At 40.8% G+C, this 18,692-nt stretch overlaps 1 protein-coding gene across 18 annotated transcripts in view; it reads right to left on the bottom strand.

The window, feature by feature from the left end:
- Window positions 1–13,669, bottom strand: part of SETD5 (SET domain containing 5) — an 81,868-nt gene extending 68,199 nt beyond the window's left edge. For 8 of the 18 annotated variants that reach the window (XM_045493649.1, XM_045493648.1, XM_045493647.1 and 5 more), the window contains exon 1: window positions 13,310–13,591. The gene's annotated coding sequence lies outside the window, so the exon portion shown is untranslated. Of the gene's footprint in view, window positions 1–13,309 lie in introns of all 18 variants that reach the window. The other 10 variants (XM_045493657.1, XM_045493663.1, XM_045493662.1 and 7 more) reach the window with 5 other exon arrangements.
- Between the last annotated feature and the right edge of the window lie 5,023 nt (window positions 13,670–18,692).

Below are 18,692 nucleotides of genomic sequence, written 5' to 3'. Positions count from 1 at the left end.
TCACCTTAAGTATTCAAGATGACTTTGTCAAGTCTTACATATAGGGACAGGGAGAACAGGAATAGAAAAGACTATAAGGTAGATTTCCCCGACTACAGGCAGATTTTTACATTTCATTCAGTACTGCTATTTTATATATTACAAAACAAAAAGTAACCCCTGAAAAATCTGAATTGAACTGAAACAGATTAACTTCACTGTGTATCAAGTTGGTAGCATAACCACATAGAGAAGAGTTAATTCAAGAGACTATAAAACACTGTAATTTGACTATACACCCTTAGAGGATATAACCTAAGAGCGCAAACTCACTTTCCAGTGATCATATTTTTCTGACATTCTAAAACTGTTGTGTGTGCAATGTGGGACAAAGCAAACAGTAATTGCACTAGTGTTAGTGGAAACTGGAATTTGGAGAATGAGGAAAAGATTAGGTTTACACAAAAAATTACATACTACTGAATTAAAAAAAAAAGTTATCAAATATGAACAAGTGATATTTTTAAAAGAAACAAACAAAAAAAAAAAAAAAGGAAAGAAAAGAAACCAGTTTTTAGTTCTGTCCATTGAAAAAGTCCTAGGAACAAGGACCAACCCAAGAGCCATGAACACTCCTAGCACCCAGACTGTGTTCTCTAAGTACCATTTCCTACTGAAAGAAAACTGTGTGTTGTAGAAATTGGTAATTTCAAGTTTGGGGCAGGAAATGTACAAAATGATCTTGGAACATCTTGTCATACTAGAAAGCACGGAAAAAAAAAGCCAGGAAACAAGTGATGATGAGTAAAAAGGGCACAGATGCAACAGCCAAATGTGGGACAATTTGAATGTTAAAAATAACAACTGCAAGGGACTGAAACACATCAAACATATTTAAAATCATAAATATGCAACAATAACATTTCACTAATCACCTATGGAGCCTGCTAGGTTACCAACCCATTACATTTTGAACACTGGTAAGGGAGAAAAAAACAAACAAAAACACAGATCTTGCCTTTCCCATTCAAACTGTACCTTAGGTAACCAAATAAATGAGAGGGAGTATTACAGAAAATAAGTAAGTTAATGATAAAATATCACTACTTTGCAATCATAAAGGAAATAATGGATCTAGGCCCATTGTTCTTAATGTGCAGTCTGAGAACTCCTGAAGTCCCCAAGATTCTTTCAAGGGGTATGTGAGGTCTTTCTCTTTTCAACTACATTATCAGTGTGAGGCCAGATTTTCTCCAGTCTTCAACCAAAACAACTTATCACAACAAATTAAATGCAGAAGCAGCTGTGAGAAAGCAGCTGTCTTCTATTAAGTCAGACACTGTGAGGTTTGCAAAAATGTAAAACAAGGCCACTTTTTAAAAACTTTGGAAATACAGTTACTCTTCACAAAAACCATGTCGTTTATGTTAGCACGATTTGTTACATTATTTTAAAATCAGTTGATAAATAATTTAAAAGTTTTGTTTTGGGGTGTCTGGGTGGCTCAGTTAAGCGTCCAACTCTTGATTTTGGCTCTGGTTATGATTTTTCACAGTTCCTGGGTTCAAGCCCCACATCAGGCTCTAGGCTGACAGCCTGCAACCTGCTTGGGATTTTCTCCTCAATGCCCCCACCCCCTTCAAATAAAAACAAACAAACAAACAAATGAACATTAAAAAAATAAATTTTTTGTTTCAGTTTCTAATCTGGTAAATCTTGATACAATCCTCGAAATCTCTTTGGGGCTTTCACTTTTTGCAAGTGTAAAGTTTAAGAATGGCTGATCTAGGGGTATCTGGGTAGCTCAGTCAGTTGAGCGTCCAACTTCGGGTCAGGTCATGATCTCACAGTTCATGAGTTCAAGCCCCACATCGGACTCACTGCTTTGAGGGTGGAGCCAGCTATGGACCCTCTGTCCTCTCTCTGCCTCTCCCCTGCTTGCTCTGTCTCTCTCTCAAAAATAAACACTTAAAAATAAAATAAAATAAAATAAAAATATACCACACACACACACACACAAATAAAAAAGGGCTGTTTTAGGTGATGAATACCAACAGCTGCTTAACATCAGAAAGACAGGTAGGTATTATGTAATTCTTGGTGGAAGCATAACTATACTATTATAAAGTATATTTGCAACCCACCTAATAACTCATTTACATGAAATATGGGCAGGAGAGGTCATCTAACAGAATATGTTAAATGACACCATGGAGGTGCAATCTCCAACATCCAAAGAGTAGGAACTCTACACAACGGTAAATTTAACAAGTACATTACATATAAGAGACACAGAATCTATAAACTAAGAAGATTCGACCGTACCTCAATCAAATGGAATGGTTTAAATGAAATCCAAAGGGAATCTATTTTTCTATTCCCTCTGTTTTACTGTATTTGTAATTTCTATAACAAAAATCAACCATATCTGTATATATCGCCTCCCTTACCAACAACTAAAAGGAAAAGAAATAGATATTCCAAGAACTACCCATGTGGAAAGGGGCTCAGACAGGCCAACAGACAAATCCTAGCAGAGAGGAGAATCAGAGAGCTATATAAAAGAAAAGTGGGTTGCTTTGTAGTCAAGAAAAGTTCCATGATCCTCTGTAAATAGGGTGAGCATATAATTTATGGTCCAACACTGTTGTTTTTACTTTATTACTATTTTTTAAATCTTTATTTTTGAGAGAGACAGAGAAAGAGAGAGAGCGAGAGAGCAAGTGGGGGAGATGCAGAGAGAGAAGGGGACAGAGGATACTAAGTAGGCTCCATGCCGATAACAGTGAACTCACTGGAACTCAGGAACCACATGATCATGACCTGAGCTGAGATGCTCAACCAACCAGATGGTGGCTCAGGGCCACCCAGGAGCCCCTGAACTGGGACATTTTTGAGAGTGAAAGGGGTGCTATTACTAATTATGTGGTAGGCACAAACCAGGACTGTTCCTCTATTTATAAAACTTTTTTTTTTTTTTTTTTACTATTTTCACAAAAGATATTCAACTCAATCCTTTGAATAATGATTTTCCATAGAAACGCATTCCTAATATTATGAAGTTCAGAAAAACTAATGTATTCTATTAAAAAAATGTTTTCTTTGTCTCTTGCCTAGCACATACTTTATTAAGGGGGATATGTCTGTGTCTCTTCTTGTTGCTCAGTGTATTCTGCAAACTTCCAGTCATTCCTTTTCATACCAACTGTTCATGATAAACTATGAAGGGAAAGTTACACTTACTCAAGAGCCTTGCTTCTCTAAAAATAACATGTCTTCCCATGGGCCTCCACACATGGCCTAGTAAGACTCCTATTAAATTTATGAACGGATACTTTATTCCCAGCAACACTTCAAATCTTAGTGACCTAGGAGTTAAGTTAGGAATTGTGAGGTAAAAACATCTGGGTCAGGTCAACCAGCTGAGGCTCCAAAGTAAGAGCCTTAGTATTGGCATTGTTACCTACTTGTTTTGTTCTAAGTAGTTTGCCTACAGGAAGTTCAGAGCTCCATATATGATGCTAGTATAATTTTCTTTTGGGGATTTTTAGTAAATATCTGGTTTTAGTATTGCTTATATAACGAGTCACCAATAAAGTGACTATCTATTTAATCTGTGAATATTTTATGCCACTTCATAGGTTTTAAAATACTACGTAAACTTTTTCAATAAAAGTAGCCTAAATATGAAAATACAGAACAATGCGGAACAATTTTAGCCTCATCCTAAAATGAGACAGATCCTACACCATGTCAACCTACCCTTATTTTGTTCTATTACTAGGCTATGACAATTAAGTTCTAATTGCCATAAATAAAACTAAATGTGTCTAGTAAGAACAAAAATCAATAAAAAGGGACTTCAAAAATTTTGGACTTGCTTCCACATTTTCCTCAAACCTGTTACTTTATTTTTAAAAAGTCATTCCATCTAATATTTTTCAGGCATAAAGACAATTTGTGTGGTTACATTAATTTGCACCACAGAGTTTGAAAAAATATTTACACATTCATACAAGAATCTCATGCTACATTCAGCATGCAATCAATCATATTGACTCAAAAACACTATTCTTTGCTCTATTTTAGGAGGTTAAACTCTTTTGTCTTTAGAACTAAAATAAAGTTTTAAAAGTGCCCTTTAGATTCTAACTCAAATGTTATCATAATAAACATTTATTTCAAAAACCAAGTGTTTTTTATTTTTTTTTTTTCCAACGTTTATTTATTTTTGGGACAGAGAGAGACAGAGCATGAACGGGGGAGGGGCAGAGAGACAGGGAGACACAGAATCAGAAACAGGCTCCAGGCTCTGAGCCATCAGCCCAGAGCCTGACGCGCGGCTTGAACTCACGGACCGCGAGATCGTGACCTGGCTGAAGTCGGACACTTAACCGACTGAGCCACCTAGGCGCCCCAAAAAACAAGTGTTTTTTAAATTAAACATATCTATGTCTCTTTCCTTTCTGTCTGGTTTCTCTTATAAAACAAGTCAACTTTCAACAAGGCTACATTAATAAAGGAAAAGGTAACATAAATGCAGAGGCAATCTAAGTGCCAACAGGTCCTTCCACTTAAATAAAACTTTCCTTGGATACAGAGAATGCCCAAACAGTTGCTTATTAACTGGAGACCATCCTCCTTCACAGAGATGTGAGAGTACAAATTGTATGTGTTGTGGCATGCACGGAGGTTGGCAGAAAGAAATAGAATTTTCCAACATAAACCAAAGATCGGAACAGGACAGGAATAAAAAACCAAGGAGTCCAGAGGCGGGGAAGGGGTAACACACCACAACAACCTCATATAAAATGACAAACAATGGGTACAAATTTCAAACAATGAGATTCATATGCACGTACATTAAGATTAACATGTCAACATTATAAAATATGCTAAAATGATATTAGAACATCCTAGCCAGATCATAATCTCTAAGAGTTATATAATAATCCTCTTACTATACTCAGTAGTACACACATTTATTAGATTACTGAGTTTTATTTGATTCTTCATATTCAAGGGGTGGGGGGGGGAGAAAATCTCAGTATCAGAACACAATAAAAATGATAAAAATCTCTTGTTTTGGGTGATGCTGTGGGAAAAAGGCAGCTTGAAGAATATAAATTATGCAGCTTGAAGAAAGAATTCGAAAGAATAAACAATCTGTACTGCAAACAACTTCATTTCCACTAAGGTAGAGGGACAAACATATATAACAAGGTTTAAGTTTTTAACCTTTGTCATAAGTCTATGTTACATAAATAAGTAATTCCCAATAAAACTTCAAATATTATCCACAGAAGAGATTTCTCCTTTTCGTCAAGTTATTACTTCAGGTGGCATCTGGTGGTAATAATGATTGTGTGAACAGCCAATGAAAATTAAGTATGCTTAAAAACATTTTTTTTTTTTTTTTTGGTAAGGCAAAGGATCTGAAATGAAATGGTTTATTAAGAAATAAAGTAGAAGATACTGAAGTTATGAAATCTCTTTCACTACTGACTTTTAGGAAAAGGACAAATTAACTTTGCATTTCAATACATATAAGCAGGGGCATGTGGGTGCCTCAGTCAGTTAAGCGCCAGACTCTTGATTTAAGCTCAGGTCATGATCTCATGGTTTTGTGAGCGAGCCCCACATCCGGCTCTGGGTGCTGACCACTTGAAGCCTGCTTGGGATTCTCTGTCTCCTCTCTCTGCCCCTGCCCTGCTCACACTCTCTCTCTCTTTCAAAATAAATAAACTTTAAAAATTTCTTTAAAAACAAAATACATAGGGGCGCCTGGCTGGCTCAGTCGGTTGAGCATCTGACTTCAGCGCAGGTCATGATCTCGCGGTCTGTGAGTTCAAGCCCCGTGTCAGGCTCTGTGCTGACAGCTCAGAGCCTGGAGCCTGCTTCAGATTCAGTGTCTCCCTCTCTCTCTGCCCCTCCCCCACTCACGCTCTGTCTCTCTCTGTCTCAGAGATAAATAAACATTAAAAAAAAATTTAAAACAAAAACATAAAAACAAACCTAACCATAATAAAAAAAATCTTAAGAGCCCACCCAGTTTTCCCCCTTTGTCCTAGTTTCTTTTTTGTTAGGGAGAGGCGCTGTAGGATAATAATAGCAGGAAATAAGGTGGAGCAGCTACATAGTCAAGATGAGGTCCATTGCTGTTTCACCTCCATTCTTGTCTACTGCTGGCTAGGTCTCACTGAAAATCAGATTAGCTGTCTGGGTAACCAAGGCAGTTTTCAAAACCTCTGGAGTCAAAATTTGCCCCGTCCTGAGTTTTAAGGTCCCTGGCAAGATTCAGGTAACAGTAGCAGATGAAGCCAAGATGAAGAGATTTCTAATTATTTGGAAAGAGTAGTATGTGTGTATATGCACATGTGTGTGAAAAGATGTTTACTCTAGTGCTAGCAATACGGCACCTGAGGAGAAAATGGTCTGAATGGAGGCCAATGTTTGAACTAGATGGCTTCTATTTTAGTCACACAAATCTATAGAAATAATCCATGTGAGTGAATTACAAAGAGAAGAAATGACTACCCTAAATTTTTATAATACGTAAAACATAGCTTACTAAACTTCGTATTAATGTTGCTAGTTCACTAATAAAAAAAACCTAAAGGAAATGATAGTCACTCAAATTTCCCTTTTCAGATCAAAATATTATATCATTATTGTAAAAACCCATTACACATAAAAATATAAAATTAAGTAACACCACTTTTTTTTTTTTTACAGAGGAAAATGACATAAAACTTGGTCAGATTTGCTCAATATTAGAATGTGCACTAACGGCCATTTTTTCTACTTATTCGATTAAGTTAAAATGTTTCTTCTTTGCTAATAGCCACAAGGTCTAAAAACCATGAGCAAAAATTAGCTTCCAGTTCCCTTTACTGTCTCCTGCAGTCTAGCTAGAAGGCAACACTTTAAGGCTAGTTTAGTAATACTGCAAAACAGGTAGTATCTCAACTCAAGTTAACAGATGTACCCTTGGAAAACTGGGTTCCAACCAATTATTTCCAAAAATCAAATTCTCTTAAATTATATTAAGCATTTAAAAGAATCTCAGCATATACTCTTTATAAAAGAAGAATCCTTTTGTAATCCAAATAATTGCTTATCTAATTTGTATATGAATGCAATTCTTTAATATATACTTTTTTTTTTAAAGAACTAGATGTATTGTTTGTTTGACATTTATTTTAAAAGTAACTAAAAATACTTCTCAGGATACTGACTGGTTTAATATTTTAATGAAAACTTCAAAGGGGCCCAAACTTTGAAATATTTCATTGTGATTTTGCTTAAAGGGCCAGATGACAGATTTCTTCCAACTCCGTGATTCATATTGATTTTAATAAGCTGAATGCAACCACCCCACATTGTGCTGGGAGCTGAGCACAAATGTATCAAACTAGGTTGTGCCTAACCTAAAAGAGGGTGGGTGGGGAGGAAGTAATCTCCAGGGAATATCTGGTTCTCTAGGAAGTAGGGATGAGACAAGTAGCCTTTCTTCAGTTTGCATTTTATATGATGGCAATCCAACACATGAAGGCTGGAGGGGCTCCATATTACTCATCTAAAAATGGAGCTAACAGGGGGACCTGGCTGGCTTAGTAGGTAGAACATGGGACTCCTGATCTCAGGGTTGTGAGTTCAAGTCCCATACTGGGTCAGACGCTGGATGTAGAGATTACTTAAAAAAAAAAAAAAAAAATCTTAAATGAAATGAAATTGGAGCTAACACTATGCAACTATTTCACAAAGCACAACAAATTATTCTACCTATTGTGGCCTAATCCCAATCTAAATAAGGACAGTATGTGTACTGAAATAAAGAAGTTTCATACGGATAAAATATTCTTTTCCATTTCTTAATGAAAATTCTGCTGTCAGATGCTCTAGAACCAGTCTCCTCAGGAGGTGACTTGTATTTAGAAGGGTGGTGGGCATGGGATTTATTTTCTTTTAACCTATGCAAAGCTTCAGTTTTTTTATTTTTCCTAGGAGGAGAGGATGAATCGCTACCTGATATTCAGGGATAAACTAAATTTGGGGTTAAGAGTATATAATTGGCACAAATTCAATGCTCGAGTGGGAACTATAAATGATTTCTTTAACTGTATGCCAAACTGAATAATCTCCCCGGGAAAAGAACCTCCTCCTCCTCCTGCCTTTCCTACCTCCTGCCCCTCCCCCACCAACACTGCCTCCCCGCTGTGCAAAGAGCCCTTTGTCCTGCCCCGCACTTATCTAGCTGTTTGGCCATATTGACAGGCCAGCTAAAAGCATAATAAGGGAGTCAGTCTGACATAAGCAGCTGGCAATTTGAAACAAAAATCTTCCTTTTCTACTCAGACCAAATCCTGCTGCAGAAGTCTGAGGCTCCTCCCATGCTTCCATCTATTTTTCAAACAGAGCAGCAAGGAATACGGCATTTTCCCTCAATTACGTAGCACATCAAAAACTTGAACCCCCAGATAGAAACAAATTCTTACAAATTCCCATATCCACTGCTTATTTTATGATTCATAACATAGGCCAAGGTGTATCCCCTGCTCTGGGTATACATAACTAACATAGGTAAGGAAATAATTCTTACTACTTCAATTTGCCATCAAAACTCTGAGAATTCTCAGACTACAAGGAAGACAGAAAAGCTCAGAAGAGAAAGCAGTCAGACCAAACCAACACTCATGTACATAAGGCAAAACTGACCAATAAGCTTAGTGTTTAAAAATACAAAGATATTATTCCAATAAGCAGAAAATTCCTTTTTTCCCGTATTTATACCAAATATACTTAATGTGACCCTTACATCTTTCCCTGCGGTATTCAACAAACAAAATCAATATGATGGAAAAACTGAGTGAGACAGGATAGGATTACAAATTCCTTGTTCAGTGAAGGCTCCTATACAGTAGGCTGAGATTTAGCGTCATTGTTTCTTTATTATCTCTCATGGTTTCCTTTATAAAGTGTTAAAAGCTTTTTCTAAAGTGATGCTTTCTAACAGCAACCCCCCAACACACACACACCATTCCTAGGTAACATTTATAGAACTGAATATAAAATAGGACACTTTTCATAAGACTAAATGACTTAACAAAATATGTATTGATAAATGAAAGAAATGGTATTCCATCTTTCATCAATTTCTCTGAATCTTCACCAGAAGAGAAATCAATCACTGAAGCAAGTGAAAGGTTAAAAATGTCATTTCACTACATATTTAGGAATTTTTCACAGTAAGGAATGGTAACAATCCTTGTCTATCACAGATGCATTACACTTACTTTCTACGGAGTGCCTCTGAAAAGATGTTTTTAACCAAATTACAAATAACCACCAGCTGTATTACTAAATATACATTATCTCACAGATTTTACAGAGTTCAGAGTAAGTTTTGTCATAAAGAAAATATTCCTATCAAGAAGTTTTAGTTTCCAACACCTGAAACAATTTTTATAAATCAAATTCACTACTAGACCTTCTAGTTTCAAATTAAATTGACAAATCACCAGAGCTGAACCAGAAGTTAGAAGAAAATTTTATTCTAGATGATAATCCAATTTTCAATAATAAGATGCATCCAATTTACGACTTGTTAACTACTGTCTCGTTTCATAAGTTATTTCAATACAAAGAGGATAAAGTAAAAGTGGTTGTCTACATATCTCCATTTTGCACTATATTATTTTCCCATCGAAAATAAAAAAATGAAATGGCAACTCTCCCCCAGAAAGGCCAGAACAAGTTCAGAAAGGATGTAAGATCCCAGACACAAAAGAGTAGGAGATATAAAAATTCTCAAGCATACTGGTTAAATAAATCCTATGAAAAGGGTTTCTATGATCTTCCAGAAAATGATTACATCAAGACCACAAAGGGTTCTAAACAATAGGATATACAACTGAAAAAGCAATTATTTTACAAGGTAACTTTCATACTATGTAAACTAAAAGACATATTTATATCTAAGCTATGTTAAACAACCAGTATGAGTGAAACCATCTTTATTTGATATGGGATCTTTTATATATGATACTAATGAAAATAGAACCACCTAAAATATTATTCATTAAGGTTCTGTTTCATTAGTCTGTTTGTATCATTGAGAGACAATGCAAGCCACATTTGTGAATGACAAAATTCATTTCCATTCTTTTTAATTCCCTGCCACAAATGCCAGAGTCATATTACACATTATAGATGACTGTGGGATTTAAGTACATGAACACGAGACTGAAAATATCAAAATTCTAAGGGAAAAAAAATAGGAGGCAAGAGTCTTGGGGGTGTGGGGGAAGAAAACACATGGGTATCTGTTAAATACTGTATGAGTGGTGGTTCTCCTTCAAGTACTTCCATACTCAACAAACTGTTCTGCCTAATCAGAGATCTGCCTAATGTGCAGGAGCTGTGGAGGGAGAGACCACATAAGGGGCTCAGAGGCTATCTTCTCAGGTATCCTGTACTTTAGACTTACTCGATTTCTAAATATTCCTTCTGGTACATCCTTTATTTCAGATGGATCATGGCCAAACAAACATCCTTGTGATCTTAGAAGACTATATCCAACATATATATAATGAATCAATATTTTAGGTCAAACGCCAAAGAAATAATCTAATCTGGAGAAGTCTATACTAATACAGAAATTAAGAAAATACTTCTGAAATTTATATTTAGAAATCATTCCAAAAAGAGTAGTTCTTCTTAGAGTTTACAATTCCAAATGTAGTAATATGTTTAGCAAAACATCTATTTAATGAGGTAAATGTGGCCTAACAACTTGAGGGAAGGAAGGAAACACACAAACAATAAAATATCAAAATTCAGTAATTAAAGAGATGGAGGAAACATGTCAGTTGCAGAAAAAAGAACTGATTTTTCCCATTCTGGTTCTCAGAAAGATCCTTAAATTCTTATTAACTTTGGTTATAAAGGGATTCAAAAATTAAAACTAATAGAACTTTCAGACCTATGCAAGCACAAATCCCCAGATAAACACCAAAAATCTGACAAACAATAACAACAAAAAAACCCCACAAAAAACAAAAATAAGAAGGATCTTTAACTATGATCCAGTTTCCAGATGCTGATATCCATAAATGGGTAAAAGGTTATGAATTGCTAACTCTCATCTCCCCACCAATAAAATGCAAACCAGCTCAGCAGTGAAAATTCCCAGGAAAGCAAGGTTTCTTCTTAGTCCTGAAGCAGCCATCGCCTAAGTGCAGCTCCCTGCAGCCAACAGCATTAATGGACGCTGCACTGCTGTCCTTCCCTGGAGACAGCAGCCAGCACTACTCAAGCTTCTCACGTAGCAACCAGAGCTCCACAGCCAGCAGCTGCTGCTGCCTTGTATACTCACCCCTGTGATCCAACCCAAAGGAACAACCTTCTCCTCACCCCACCCCCACTCCTTACACACTCTTTTTTCTTTTTTTTGGACCAGTGCTCCATGCCAGAAGGGCTGGAATTATGCTTTTAGAAACAAACAGTCCTAAAGTCACCCTTTTAAACTAAGACCTTTTTATTTAAAAAAATCAAAATTTACCAAATAAATTCTAAATATCTATTTTTAAATTAAGCCAGCAATCTAGGAATGAAGATTAACTTTTCATCTTTAAAAGGTCAATTTTCACTCTTTATAGTCAAATTTAAATTTGCAGCTAGAGGTAGAGCCTTGTGTCTTGTCCTATCGAAGGGCATAATTCATTTTTCTATACATAACGACAGAGTAACCCTTAAAGACTCTAATCCCATAACGGGCCAGAATTTTGGGCTAGAGAAGAAAACTAATGATCCTCTTGAGAAAACTGGAAGAAATCCAATATAAAAAAAATTGTCCTGTGTCTTCCAAGAGGCCCAAAAACCTCTGATTATGTGAATATTCTTGCTTTAGTCCTAGCTCAGATTCCACACATCTAAAATTACCGCTTACAACTTTTCTCTGAGTGACCTAAAAAAATCAATAACATAAAATTAACCACCAAGAAATTTTCCCAAATTGGAGATACACATTCTCCTGAAAAATCTCTCAACACTCAAGTGGATCCTCCCAAATCAAAAGTATAGCCTTGCAACATCTGCCCAACAAAATAATGTAAATATGACCTTGATCACAAATATGTCATTTAAAAGCAACTTGCCTAGTCAAGTTATAAAGGAAATTAGCAGAGAACCTGGGGATTCTTTCAGCACCATGACCACGGGGTAAATTGGAGAAATGAACTAAAGTACAGACAAAGCCCAATGGAACCCTGAGCTCTGGGTAAGAAATGAGTTACTGGTGAACACATTGCACAAGTAACATGAGAAAGCAGAAAACGCAGGTCATACACGCACCCCTGACCCAGACCAGCAGAGCTGGCTGCAGCATCAGTATCCAAGTGAAAGACCAGTTATTCCTAAGAAGTGAGACGAGCAAAGGCGCCCTATAGAATAAATTAGCATAGAAGGGGCTTTCCCAACAGTTCAACTTTCCCTCTCACGCGATTCACCTACTTAAAAAACCAGGGCTTTTTCTCACCACCATTCACCTCACATCACTGGCTTCCACGCAGAGGTAAAGGGAATTCATAAAGGGGAATTTTTCTGCTTTTCAAGACGTTCTCAAATGATCGCTCTCCACGCCCAAGGCAGGAAAAACGACACAATCTGGCTCAACTCCAAGCCTGAACCCTACAAATTCAACGAGGCTATCTCAGATACTGGGGCATACGCCACTGAGAGCCCAAGAATGTGAAGTGGGGGTGGCGACGGTAACGTCTTTAGTGTGGGAAAAGAAGCAATCATCTGAGATGGGGACACGAGAACGATAGTCAAGGCGTCCAGGAACATTACGGAGGGGGGGGGATTAAGGCTCCCCCTCCCCCAGAGATCAGAGTTGTCACAAGGCCGCGCGAAAGGGGGTGGGGGCGGGGGTTAGGGGAGAGAGAAAAAAAAAGTATGCCTGTGCATTTTTAGAAGAGGGCAGGGAGAGGCCTATCCTTAAGTAAAAGGTAAACGTGGAGTAGGCAGTTCCCAGGAAAAGGGGTGAAGAGGCGTGGGGGAGGGGAAGAGTCCTGACCCAGGAAAGGCATGAAAAGGGTAGTGGGGTCGACTAGATTACGGAGGGGGACTCTACCTCTGAGAAAGAAGGGTGCAACGGTGTGTGTGGGGCGGCGAGAGGGATGAGAAGGGACAGCATCCTCCTACTAAGAGCCTGGGGAGGGCCAGGCCCACGTCCCGAGAGCGAGCGCGGGGAGACGGAGGAGGTGACCCTTCCCTCCCCCAGGGCCCGGTCGTGAGGGTAGGTCTCTCTTTTCTGTCGGACCCTTACCTTGTCCCAGGCGCTGCCGGGGCCTGGGCCCGGGCTGCGGCGCACAGCACTCCCGGGAGGCAGCAGGACTCGAGTTAGGCCCAACGCGGCGCCACGGCGTTTCCTGGCCGGGAATGGCCCGTGCCCGTGAAGTGGGGGTGGGGGGCAGAAAGGCGGAGCGAGCCAAAGGCGGGGAGGGGGAAGGGCCAGGGAAGGAGGGGGGGCCGGCACTACAGTGTTGGCGGACTGGCGGGACTGGGGCTGCGTGAGTCTCTCAGCGCAGGCGGGCGGCGGCCGCCCCTCCCCCGGCGGCGGCGGCGGCGGCGGCGGCAGCTCACTCAGCCCGCTGCCCGAGCGGAAACGCCACTGACCGCACGGGGATTCCCAGCGCCGGCGCCAGGGGCACCCGGGACACGCCCCCTCCCGCCGCGCCATTGGCCTCTCCGCCCACCGCCCCGCATCCATTGGCCAGCTCGCCGCCAATCAGCGGAAGCCGCCGGGGCCGCCTAGAGAAGAGGCTGTGCTCTGGGGCTCCGGCTCCTCAGAGAGCCTCGGCTAGGTAGGGGAGCGGGACTCTGGTGGGAGGGCGGGGGTCCGGTGGATTGGGGGAGAGGGGGGCTGAGGCGGTCTGGCCGATTAGATGGGGTTTGCCTTCCCCCTCGGGAAGTCGGGAATATAACGTTTGTTAAGCTGGAAGGGAAAGAGGTGGTCAGAGGCAGGCAGGAGTGCGGCCCGCCCTGCGGCAACCGGAGGGGGAGGGAGAAGAGCGGAAAAGGCTCGAATCCGGATGGAGCCATTGCTCCTGCAGAGGGAGGAGCGCTTCCGGCTCACCTCTTGTCACTGATTGGCCGCTTTTCCTCCCGCCGTGTGTGAAAACACAAATGGCGTGTTTTGGTTGGAGTAAAGCGCCTGTCAGTTACAGCCTCGAGAGTGCGCAGCCGCTTGGGGACTCTCGCGTTGCTCCCTGGGTGGGATGGGTAGGTAGTTGGGGTGGGGAGAGGGCTGGAGGAGCGGGGCGCGGTCGACCTCCCGCGGTGGGCGGGGGGGGGGGGGTGTCAGGGAAAGTGCCTCCCGCGCGGGCGTCTGGCCACCCGCCCCTTCCTTGGAAGGAGTCGGTTTACCCGCCGCCTGCTAGGCTTCGGCATCTGATTGGTTACTGAAGCCCGGGGAACGGCCCCTTGCCATTGGCTCGGGTCCCAAATGAGCGAAACCACTGAGCGGTTCGGTAGGGGTGGCGGGGAGGCGGTCGTTGGTACGGTCCTTCCCAAGGCCCAGCACCGCAGTGTCTGGCTCTGCGCCCCTGCGCAACGTGGCAGGAAGCGCGCGCTGGACGCGGAGGCGGGCTGCTGGGTTGAGGCTTCTGGGTGGTGGCGACCGCGGCTCCGCCCCGGGCGCCCGCCACCTTAAGGACGAGACAAGCCGGATCTGCTCTCGGACTCGCGGGGGTGGGGGAAAGGAGCGGGGGTCAGTCTTGCTGGTTTGTGGGAGGGAGGTGCGTGTTCTCCAAAAATCGGCGCGAGCTGCAATCCTGAGGGATCTGCAGTGGAGGAGGCGGAGTGAAGGCCGCACCCTTCTCGGTAGGGGGAGGGGAGTGCTGCAATACCTTTATGGGAGTTCTTTGCTGCCTCCTGTCTCCTAAGGACCGCCCTGGGCCTAGAAGAATCCCTCCCTCCCCCGCGATCTCGTCATAGCCTCCATGTCAAGTCGCTGCTTCTCGATTGTGGGCGGGACTCTTGCCCAGGCTTAACCTGGTGCCTGGGCGTTGTCCTGCAGGGAGATTGAGCAGGTGTAAGATTTCTCTCTTCCCACAGACTTGAGTTTGTGTCACAAAGTAATTATAATAGGGGTGGAGGAGGGAAATGGGAGTCCAGGCGTTCACCTTGGGCTGATTTTATGCAGCAAAACTGCGTGTTATTAACAACTTCAAGATCCTTTTTGTAGTATTTTTCCTGTAGATAAAAGGAGATAGATTAAAGGCATGACCATCAGAGGTTTTTACCCCCTTTGAAGGCCTTGCTTACACCACCGAAATAGAGCATTTCAGATTAAATGGTAATCTTAAATATTTAAGACCCCTTCCCTTGCATCCCTAGGGTTAAGGATCTTAGCAATTCACACTCCTACTTTGAGACTATTTTGTATTTGTTGTACTTGCTCTTTCAGCCCCCAGACATAACATTGGCTTTCTCTTGTCCAGTTTTTTGCAGCCAGGTGAGTTGTGAAACCAGACAGATTGGATGTACCACCAATTAAGGCTACACAGTTTGAGCAGAGGCCTCACTCTTACCCATCAAATCATTTATTCCTCCTTTATGGATTTTCTGGAATGTTTACCTTGTTTTACATTTTATCTTTGTCCTCAACTAGGATTCTACTCCTTGATCCTCTTCACAGTCCAGATGACCTTGACTACTGCCTTACTGAGAATTGGATATGAGGTTCAGCAATATCTCCCTTTTACCTCCTTTGAATGTCTCTTAATCCATCTTTATTTCTTTTCTCATCAGTTAGTAACTGGGCTTGATTGCTTTAATGTTGATAGCTTCCAAACTGGTGTCTCTGCCTCCCGGTAGCATCTTCTGTGTTGTTGGGACAATTGTCCTAACATAGAGGTAGAGCCAATAATGACTGATGCAACTCTTAACTGGCTTCTAACTACTCACAGGATGAATTATGAATTCATCAACATGAACGCGATGTACAAGGTCCCTCAATTGGCTTTTCTCAACAACTTTTTCATTTGCTACAGTTTTCTACATAGACCTCTCGAGTCATTCTGGACTGATCGTTTACCCAAATCATAGTGACGTTGTCATACCTCTTTGTAGGCTGGTTCCTTCTGGAACAGTGCCCTCGGCGCTCCTTACTTTTCAAATACCCTCTCCCCTATGATCTTGACTTCTGTGATCTATCATCCTATAAGCCAAACACCTCTAAAGAAAGGTTAGCCGTGCTTTTCTCCTGATCTCAGCAGGTTGAATCAGCATTTCTCAGGTTGTTATTGCTTGTTTAAATTCTCTTAACTATTCAGAGCTTCTTGAGGGCACAGGTTCTTGTTGAGTCTTGTACCACTAAGCTGCTAGAATGTGCCTTGATGCCTTGCCAATCCTAAGAAAAATGGAATGGGTGACATGTAGATGTCTTTATAAGGTTTGATAGGTTAGTGATCTCTGAATAGTTTTGTAAGCTTGCTAGTGCTCTAGATTAGTACTGTCCAATAGAATCTTCTGCAGGGATGGGAATGTTCTGCCTTTTTGCCAACCAATGTAGTAGCCACTAACTCTATATTACTGTTGCACTGGAAATGTGGCTAGTGTGACTAAAGAACTGAATTTTCAACTTTATGTAATTTAAATTGCCACAGTATAAATTGTAGCTGTAGCCACAAACTTGTGTTGTGGGTTGCTGAATACTTAATGTGAATGTTGATAACTTTCTCTTCATGCTGAGCACTAAGGAAGCAAAAGTTGGCCTATTTAGTTTATTTTTATCTTCCCTGCTTGTTTTACCTTTATCTGTATACTTTAGCTGTACTTAGCTGAGAGCCAAATTCAACAAGCTGTTACTTTAAACCTGCCTTGGACAACAGTATGTTGAGAAAGCAAAGCAGGCATTGACTAGTTTGGATTTCAAAAACCAATGCGTAATGAATTTTAGGAAAGTGGGATTTCATTAAACCATAATAGTGACAGAAGTTTAGCTAGGAATAGGGACTATATCTGATGCCAATGAAACCAGGCCTAAATTTCAGTCCTATAAGGTTTCGTTTTTGGAGAAACTTCATCAGAGGAGGCCAGGGCCTAAGTGTCATATGCCTGTCATATGCAAGTTTCATCCTGATAAAGTGTAAATTAATAGATATATCCTAACACCAAAATATTTGATTTATCTGCTAATATAACATGTTGTAAATGACAATTTTTTTACTTAAAATTTCTTACACTTATAAGACCCTTAGGATGGGAATCTTAAAACCAGTCAGTGCACACCAGTTACTGTTTAGTGCAGACTTCCAGTCCCATACCCAAAGATTCTGAATCCAGTTAAGGCAGAGGGGTGGGAGGCACTGGAATTCCGTATCAAGTTCCTTATTTGCTTCTGATACTGGGGACTCAGGGACCACACTGGAAATACAGCCCCTGGGCTATAGTACACCTATATATCTGACAAAAATGGTTACAGTTTCAGAGAGACCTCTAATATTTTGTGTGTTCTTTACTTTGTAATTTTTTCCCTCAACTTTTTTTCCGCTTTCAAAAAACTGAATGAGGGGCGCCTGGGTGGTCCAGTCGGTTAAGCGTCCGACTTCAGCCAGGTCACGATCTCGCGGTCCGTGGGTTCGAGCCCCGCGTCAGGCTCTGGGCTGATGGCTTGGAGCCTGGAGCCTGTTTCCGATTCTGTGTCTCCCTCTCTCTCTCTGCCCCTCCCCCGTTCATGCTCTGTCTCTCTCTGTCCCAAAAATAAATAAACGTTGAAAAAAAAAATTTAAAAAAACTGAATGAATGGAAAAACATGTTGAGACAGTGAGTACTGATGTTTAATAAATTTTGGAAACTTGCAGGTCAGATTGTTTTTTTTTGTAAAACAGATACTAAATATTCCAAATACATTTTTAAAAAACCATAGTATTGCCTTTCTTGTCTGTTTTCCCACTAAATGCATTCCTCAGGGACTTATTTTTGATTCCCCAATGCCTGAACACAGAGCTGGGTACTTAATAAATGTTGGTTTTATTAATTTATATGTGAAATTGGTTTTCAAATAATAGCAAAGTCTACAAAACACAGACACGTGTCTCCTTTTATGGAGAAATTTTAGGGTCATACTTAACCCAAGTCTCATTCTATTTATAGAAGAGACTACTGCATCATGGTCTCTGAATGCATCTGTCCACTGTTGAGCTCTTCCTTGGGTTTCCTGTATAAACCATTGCACTTATCCTCTTCCTGTGCTTCACTTCCTTTGGCTTTATTTTTTAATAAACCAGCTATCTATCTCCTTTTGTAATAGAGCCATGTTCTGCTTTGTTTTTTTACAGAGCATGTGATCAGGAGAGAGGGGCAGAGGAAGAGAGAGAATCTTAGGCTCCACTTTCAGCACAAAGCCTGATGCAGTGCTTGGGGCTTGATCCCACAACCCTGGGATCACCACCTGAGCCAAAATCAAGAGTTGGATGCTCAACCGACTGAGCCACCCTATATGACCCCAAGCCATATTGTTTCTTATGCTTCTAGGACAAAAGTATATTGAACACTTCTTACTTTGAGAAAGTTGAAGGTTTTATAAAGGCAAGGCTTTTTACATTTTTTTAGATTGGCAAAATTTGAGCCACATAATGTTCCTGCCATGTATTTTTTATGCAAAGAGGAGGTTTGGTATCATTATGCTTTGCAACTGTTAATCC

The sequence above is a fragment of the Leopardus geoffroyi genome, chromosome A2, assembly GCF_018350155.1.
Source record: "Leopardus geoffroyi isolate Oge1 chromosome A2, O.geoffroyi_Oge1_pat1.0, whole genome shotgun sequence".
In the NCBI taxonomy this organism is placed as follows: domain Eukaryota; kingdom Metazoa; phylum Chordata; class Mammalia; order Carnivora; family Felidae; genus Leopardus; species Leopardus geoffroyi.
Note: the sequence above shows the minus strand (reverse complement) of the source record. Positions and strands in the feature narration are given on the sequence as shown.